Below are 6,731 nucleotides of genomic sequence, written 5' to 3'. Positions count from 1 at the left end.
GTGCGCGCCTGCCCCGTGCCCTGTGCTCTGTGCCCCGTGCTCCTGTGCCCCGTGCTCCATGCCCTGTGGCCTGGGCTCCTGTGCCTCGTGGCCTGTGCTCCCGTGCCCCATGCCCCGCGCCCCGTGCTCCATGTCCTGTGCTCTATGCTCCGTGCTCCGTACTCCCGTGCTCTGTGCCCCATGCTGCATGCCCGGTGGCCTGTGCCCTGTGCCCCGTGCCCCATGCTCCATGCCCCGTGCTCTCCATGCCCCGTGCTCTGTGCTCTCGTACCCCGTGCCCCATACTCCCATGCTCTGTACCCCGTGCTCCGTACTCCCATGCTCCGTGCCCCATGCTCCATGGCCTGTGCCCTGTGCCCTGTGCCCCGTGCCCTGTGCCCCATGCTCCATGCCCCATGCTCTGTGCTCCTGTGCCCTGTGCCCCATACTCCCGTGCCCCGTGCTTCTGTGCCCCATACTCCCGTGCTCTGTGCCCCGTGGCCTGTGACCCGTGCCCCCGTGCCCCGTGCTCTGTGCCCCATGCCCCATGGCCTGTGCCCTGTGCCCCGTGCCCTGTGCCCCATGCTCCTGTGCCCCATGCTTCTGTGCCCCGTGATCCTGTGCCCCGTGCTCCATGCCCCATGCTCCGTGCCCCGTGGCCGGTGACCCGTGCCCCCGTGCCCCGTGCTCTGTGCCCCATGCTCCATGCCCCGTGCCTCATGCTCCATGCCCCATGCCCTATGCCCCATGCCCTGTGCCCCTGTGCTCCGTGCCCCATGCTCCTGTGCTCCATGCCCCGTGCCCCCTGCTCCATGCCCCGTGCCCCATGCTCCGTGCCCCGTGCCCCATGCTCCATGTCCCATGCCCCTTGCTCTGTGCCCCGTGCCCTGTGCCCCCATGCTCCATGCCCCATGCGCCATGCCCCGTGCTCCGTACTCCCGTGCTCCGTGCCCCATGCTCCATGCCCTGTGCCCTGTGCCCCGTGCCCCATACTCCCGTGCTCCATGCCCCGTGGCCTGTGCCCCGTGCCCCATACTCCCGTGCTCCATGCCCTGTGCCCTGTGCCCCGTGCCCCATACTCCCGTGCTCCATGCCCCGTGGCCTGTGCCCCGTGCTCCCATGCCCCATGCTCCATGCCCCGTGCTCTATACTCCCATGCTCTGTGCCCCATGCTCCATGCCCTGTGGCCTGTGCCCTGTGCCCCGTGCCCTGTGCTCCCGTGCTCCATGACCCATGCCCCGTGCTCCCGTGCCCCATGCTCCATGCCCTATGCCCCATGCTCCTGTGCTCCGTGCCCCGTGCTCCTGTGCTTCATGCCCCGTGCTCCTGTGCTCCATGCCCCGTGACCCCATGCTCCATGCCCCATGCTCTGTGCCCTATGCCCTGTGTCCCGTGCTCCCATGCCCCGTGCTCTGTGCCCTGTGCTCCGTGCCTCAGCCTCTGTGACCCATGCTCCGTGCCCCATGCCCTCATGCTCTGTGCCCTGTGCCCCATGCTCTTGTGCCCTGTGCTCCGTGCCCATGCCCTGTGCCCCGTGCCCTGTGCTCCTGTGCCCTGTGCACCATACCCCGTGCTCCGTGTTCTATGCCCTGTGCTCCTATGCTCCATGCCCTGTGCCCCGTGCTCTTGTGCCCCATGCTCTGTGCACAATGCTTTGTGCCCCATGCCCTGTGCCCTGTGCCCCATGCCCTGTGCTCCCATACCTCATGTCCCGTGCCCCACGCTCTCGTGCTCTGTGCCCCATGCTCCGTGCCCTGTGCCCTGTGCCCCCGTGCCCCATGCTCTATGCCCCGTGCCCTGTGCCCTGTGCCCCCGTGCCCCATGCTCTATGCCCCGTGCCCTGTGCCCCCGTGCTCCATGCCCTGTGTTCCATGCCCCATGCCCCGTGCCCTGTGCCCCTAGCTCTGTGCCCTGTGCCCCGTGCTCTCCAGTGCCAGGGCCCAGAACTGAGTGCGGGCTGTGCAGTCACCTGGTGAGTGATCAGACGCATGCCTGGCTGCATCCTCTCTCTGCCCAGTTCTGCCTCTGCCCCATCTCCCCGCCCCTCTGCCTACCAACCCCTCCTTTCACACCGCCCCCCTCTGCCAGCTCCACTGGAGACCTCATGTACCTGCTTCCTGGAAGACCAGAAGTCTTTGGACCTGGCCCCTGGGGCCGCCTCTCCTGGGTCCCCACCTCCTGCCAGGCCTCAGCGTCCCCTGTGGTGGGGCAGGTGGGACCGTGCGCTCCGGAACAAGGTCCTCCCGATGAGCCCGTACAGGACCGTGGCCGCCAGCAGGGGAGTGAGGGCGAAGACGGGGAGTCCAGCAGGCGGATGGGCAGGGAGAGGCTGCCGGACTCCTTGTAGACGCACTGAAGGCCCTGCCTCTCACGGACGCTGGGGTTCCCCAGGAAGAACCAGAGAGGCAGTGGTCACACGTGCTCCCCCCCAGATGCCCACGATGATCCACTTGGCCCGGGGCCACGATGCACGCAGTCTGCGCCCGTGTTGGGTGGCAGATGGCGACGTGCCTACAGCCACAAGGCGGCCATGTTGGGCCCTGGGGCCGCGGGATCAGGTGAGCCCTGCGCGTGCACGTGTGTGTGCATGACCGGCTTGGCCCGTCAGGTTCCCCGTCTGGTCCTGTCGCGGAAGAAGTCGAGGGCCACGGGGATTTAGGGCGCTAGGTGGCAACCTCGAGGGCTGGCGGAGCAGGGTGCCGGTCCTGAGGGGAGGGTGGGAGGACGTGGGAGGGGCTGCCCCGAGGGCCGTGTCCCCTGAGGCCCACCGGGCTCAGCCACGTCTGCCGCAGGCCCAGGGACCCCAGTGTCCTTTCACAGACCTCCGACCTCTGCGAGAGCTCCAGTGAGTTTTTAGTTGCCAGCCCCCAAAGGTCTCCAACTGAGGCAGCCAAAGACATCACACACCCCTCGTCCCACCGGCTCAGAGCCTAGACCGGGGTCCCCAGCCTGCCATGCCTAGGCCACGGGATCAACCAGCGTGGGCCAGTGGCGGAGGCCCCTGGACCCCAGGCAGCGACAGCCCAGGAAAGTCAGGACCGGGCCAGCATTTGGATGTCAGAGGCCTCAATCGTGCCCCCATTCTGTGTGGCCCTGGACGAGCCACCTAGCCTCTGAGCCAGCCTGCCCAAGACCACGCAGCTAGGAAGGGGCGGAGCCGGGTTTGAACCCAGTCAGCGGGCTTCAGAGCCCACACGCTCAACTCTGGGCTACATTGCCCCTCGGGGCTAACCTCAAAGCTGGAAGGAGCCCACGAGAACGTCCAGTGCAAATGCCCACTTCCCAGATGGGGAAACCGAGGTCCAGAGGAATGTAGGATCGCTTGGCGTCTCGTGGCAAGTTAGCAGCGGAGTTGAGGGAAGAGCCCCTCTGACTCCGGGCCTCCCGGGGCCTCACCCCTGCTCCCCTCTCTGGACACGGGGAACAGGCCTTCCCGCTCAGCCGAGGCTCAGCGTCCAAGGATCCCGGGCGGGAAGTGCTGTGTGGGAGGCAGAGGCCTGAGGGCCAGGGAGCACCTTCTCTCCCCAGCAGATGCCAGGACGGAGCGGGAGGAGACGCCGATGCCCAGGAGCCGCAAGTAGGCGGTGCCCGGGCAGCCCAGAAGACCCACTGCCCAGCCAGGCCGCCAGCGACGTCGGGCAGCCCCCCGGCCGCCAGCACGGTGAGGTCCGCCAGGACCGGGCTGACCAGGTAGCAGCCTCTGGGGACGTGCACGCCCCGGACGGTCACCAGGACCACCACGGCGTTGCCCAACATGCCAGTCACGTACACGAGGACCAACCTGTACTCAGTCGGGCCCGGGTCAGCCTCTCCAAGGGCCGGGGGCGCGTTGCGGGGATTGTCGTGGTGGCCGACCGGGCGCCGGAGCGGGCGAGAAGGGGGAGCTCCGGGAGGCATCCCCGGTCAGCGGGGCCGGGCCCGTGCACGCGCAAGGCCCAGCCGACACCTGTGGTCCTATAAGCCAGGCCCCGAGGGACACCAGGGAGCCTGTGCTTGTGAGGCTGCTGTTTGGCCAGACGAGGGGACAGAACGGGGAATACACATCCGAGTCTCCATGGCCAGTCTGAGCCACCCGCGAGCCTGTTTCCTGGTGCACGAAGACAGCTGGACAATCATAACTCACACACAGGACCGTGGGCAGGATCGACCCGGGTAATCACTCCCTGGGCCTAGCACATCCTGAGTGCTCAGAGGTCAGCTGGCCTGTGTCACGAGGAAGCCACACGGCACCTCAGCCTCGGTGAGCTCATCTGTGAAGTGGGGAGACTCAGGGACACGGTGAGATTCTGGAGAAACGGCAGGGCACGGAAACTTCTGGACCTAGAGTCTGGTTTGACGTCTGCTGCTTAACGTTAGCATTAAGGTTCCAATCTCCCTGAGCCTCGGCAACCCCATCTGTCAGTGGGGCTGACGGCAGCTCCCTCCTCTCGTGCCGCAGGGAGCAAGCTCGATCAGCACACCGGGGTCGTGTGACACCCACCCTGGGTCGCCCAGGAGCCGAGCCAGAAGTCAATGACCGGCTCTTGCCCGCAAGCCCCGGGCCGGGGCTGTGGCACACTCTTGCGCTGGAAACGGCCCAGAGTCACTCTGCCCCTCCGTGGGCGGCCCTGCTCTGCTCCCCCGTCAGCCAGGCCAGCCCCCTCTAGGGCCCGGAGTGGGGGCAGGTGAGCAGCAGGGGAAGCTGAGGCAGACCACGCGCTGAGACAGCCAGCAGGCCGGGGCTTGGCCCAGTCCTGCCGGCTCTAAGTGGCCAAGAGCCCCCGCCGCAGCCCCCATGGGGCAGGGACCAGGGCACAGAATTGGGGCAGGGCCGGGTGTGCCCTAGGACACTGCCCACACACCCGCACACGCACAAAACACGCAGACATGCGCACACACACACACACACGAGCTCTCACGGACCCTCCTCAGCAGATCCGGCACACACGGCCACACACACAAACACGACACACCCTGACACACCCACATGCAGCACACACATCTTCCTGCACACACACGTGAATGACCCCCCCCCACACCCTAACACCCAAAACACACAGACCCAAACGCACACGCACGTAGGTGAATCACAGCATAAGCTCACTCACCCCTCCGCCGCCGTAAATACACACACACTGCCCACACTCACGTGGCAGGTGCACACGTGCGTGGAACACACACCCACGCCTGTACTCATAGACGCCTGCACACTTGGATCCACAGGGGCCCCCAGGCCCATCGCTCTCCTGAAAACGAGCCCCCGTTCTGTTTGGCTGAAGAGATAGTCAGGCCCAGACCCCAGCACAGCTGCTGCCACCCCCAGGGCCTCGGCTGCCTTCTACCGTCGAGGCTAGCCGCCCCGGGACTGCACCCACAGTCCTCACAGCTGCCCCTCCAGTGTGCAGCCCCCCGCAGTGTGAGCTGGCCCGGTCGCTGTCTCCTCAGGTCTCAGAGGACCTCCCCAGGTCCCACCCTGCCTGCACGCCAGCCTTTCTGCACCAAACGTTCCACCAGATGGGCGACAGCCATCTCCCAGCCCAGCCCGGGAGAAACTTGAAAGCTCAGACAACTCCCCCCAGGAGGAGCCTTCCTCCTCCTTCCAGGGACAGGGACGGGGAGACAGTCCCAGTGCCCCAGCCATTCCGCACACGGAGGCGTCTCATCCCGCGGCTGCAGAGCTGTGCGCGGGCGAGCCTCCGGTGTGCGCTCACACACAGACACACGCGGCCCTGCCAACTTCTCCCTGCTCCCCCCCCCACCCCCTGCCCTCCCCCTGCAGGGCTGACTGCCAACCCGCAGCAGCTTCCCCAGCAGGAGACCTGAGGCACAGCCCCCGCTTCCCCTCCCAGGCCTGGGGCAGGGGGCTGCCCAAATTCATCAGGCCGAGAGGGACCCTGCTTAGCCGGCTGAGCCACTGGCGGCCTAACAGGAGGAGGTACCAATCCAGGGAGGAGGTGGGGAGGGCATGGACGGGCCCCCTTTTCCTGCGCGGCCAGGCTGGGAGTAACTGGGGAACCCTCAGGTGTCTACAATCTGCAGGTGACTCTGGTGTGGGGTCCACCCCTGCCCCAGCCCTCGAGGGCCCTTCACAGGGCTATGGAGAGGAAGGAACGACGTGCTCAGTGAGCGCTGCCTGCAGCTCATTTCAGAACGGGGACTGTGGCTTGGGAGGGGGAATGGCTGGGTCAGGGGCAGGACTACAGCCCAAGTCTGGGGACTCTGGGAGGCTGGGGTGCTGCCATTTGCCCCATGGGGGGCATGGCTGCCACACCTCTTGGCTAGCCCTCGGGAGGAGAGCCCAAAGGGACCCCTCAGCTGGCCCAGGAAGCAGGGCTCCCAGACTGTTTCCCCCACATGGCCAGGGGCCTGGCTTTTCTGAGACATTTAAAATACAGATTTCGGAGGCGCCTGGGTGGCTCAGCTGGTTGATTGTCCGACACCAGCTCAGGTCATAATCTCACAGTTTGAGTTCGAGTCCCATGTCGGGCTCCGTGCTGACAGCTCAGAGCCTGGAGCCTGCTTCAGATTCTGTATCTCTCTCTGTGTCCCTCCTCTGCTCGCACTGTGTCTCTCAAAAATAAATGTTAAAATTTTTTTCTTAATTTTAAATGCAGATTTCAGGGGGCACCTGGCTGGCTTAGTCAGTACAGCATGCGACTCTTGATCTCGGGGTCGTGGGTTGTAGGAGTCACAGGCACACACCTCAGAACCAAGGAGGGAGCCTGTTAATGTGTGTATTCCTGGCCACCGAATTGAATGACCAGCAGCAGTGC

The sequence above is a fragment of the Puma concolor genome, chromosome E2 (genome assembly GCF_028749965.1).
Source record: "Puma concolor isolate L17-30 chromosome E2, mPumCon1.1.hap2, whole genome shotgun sequence".
NCBI lineage: Eukaryota > Metazoa > Chordata > Mammalia > Carnivora > Felidae > Puma > Puma concolor.
Note: the sequence above shows the minus strand (reverse complement) of the source record.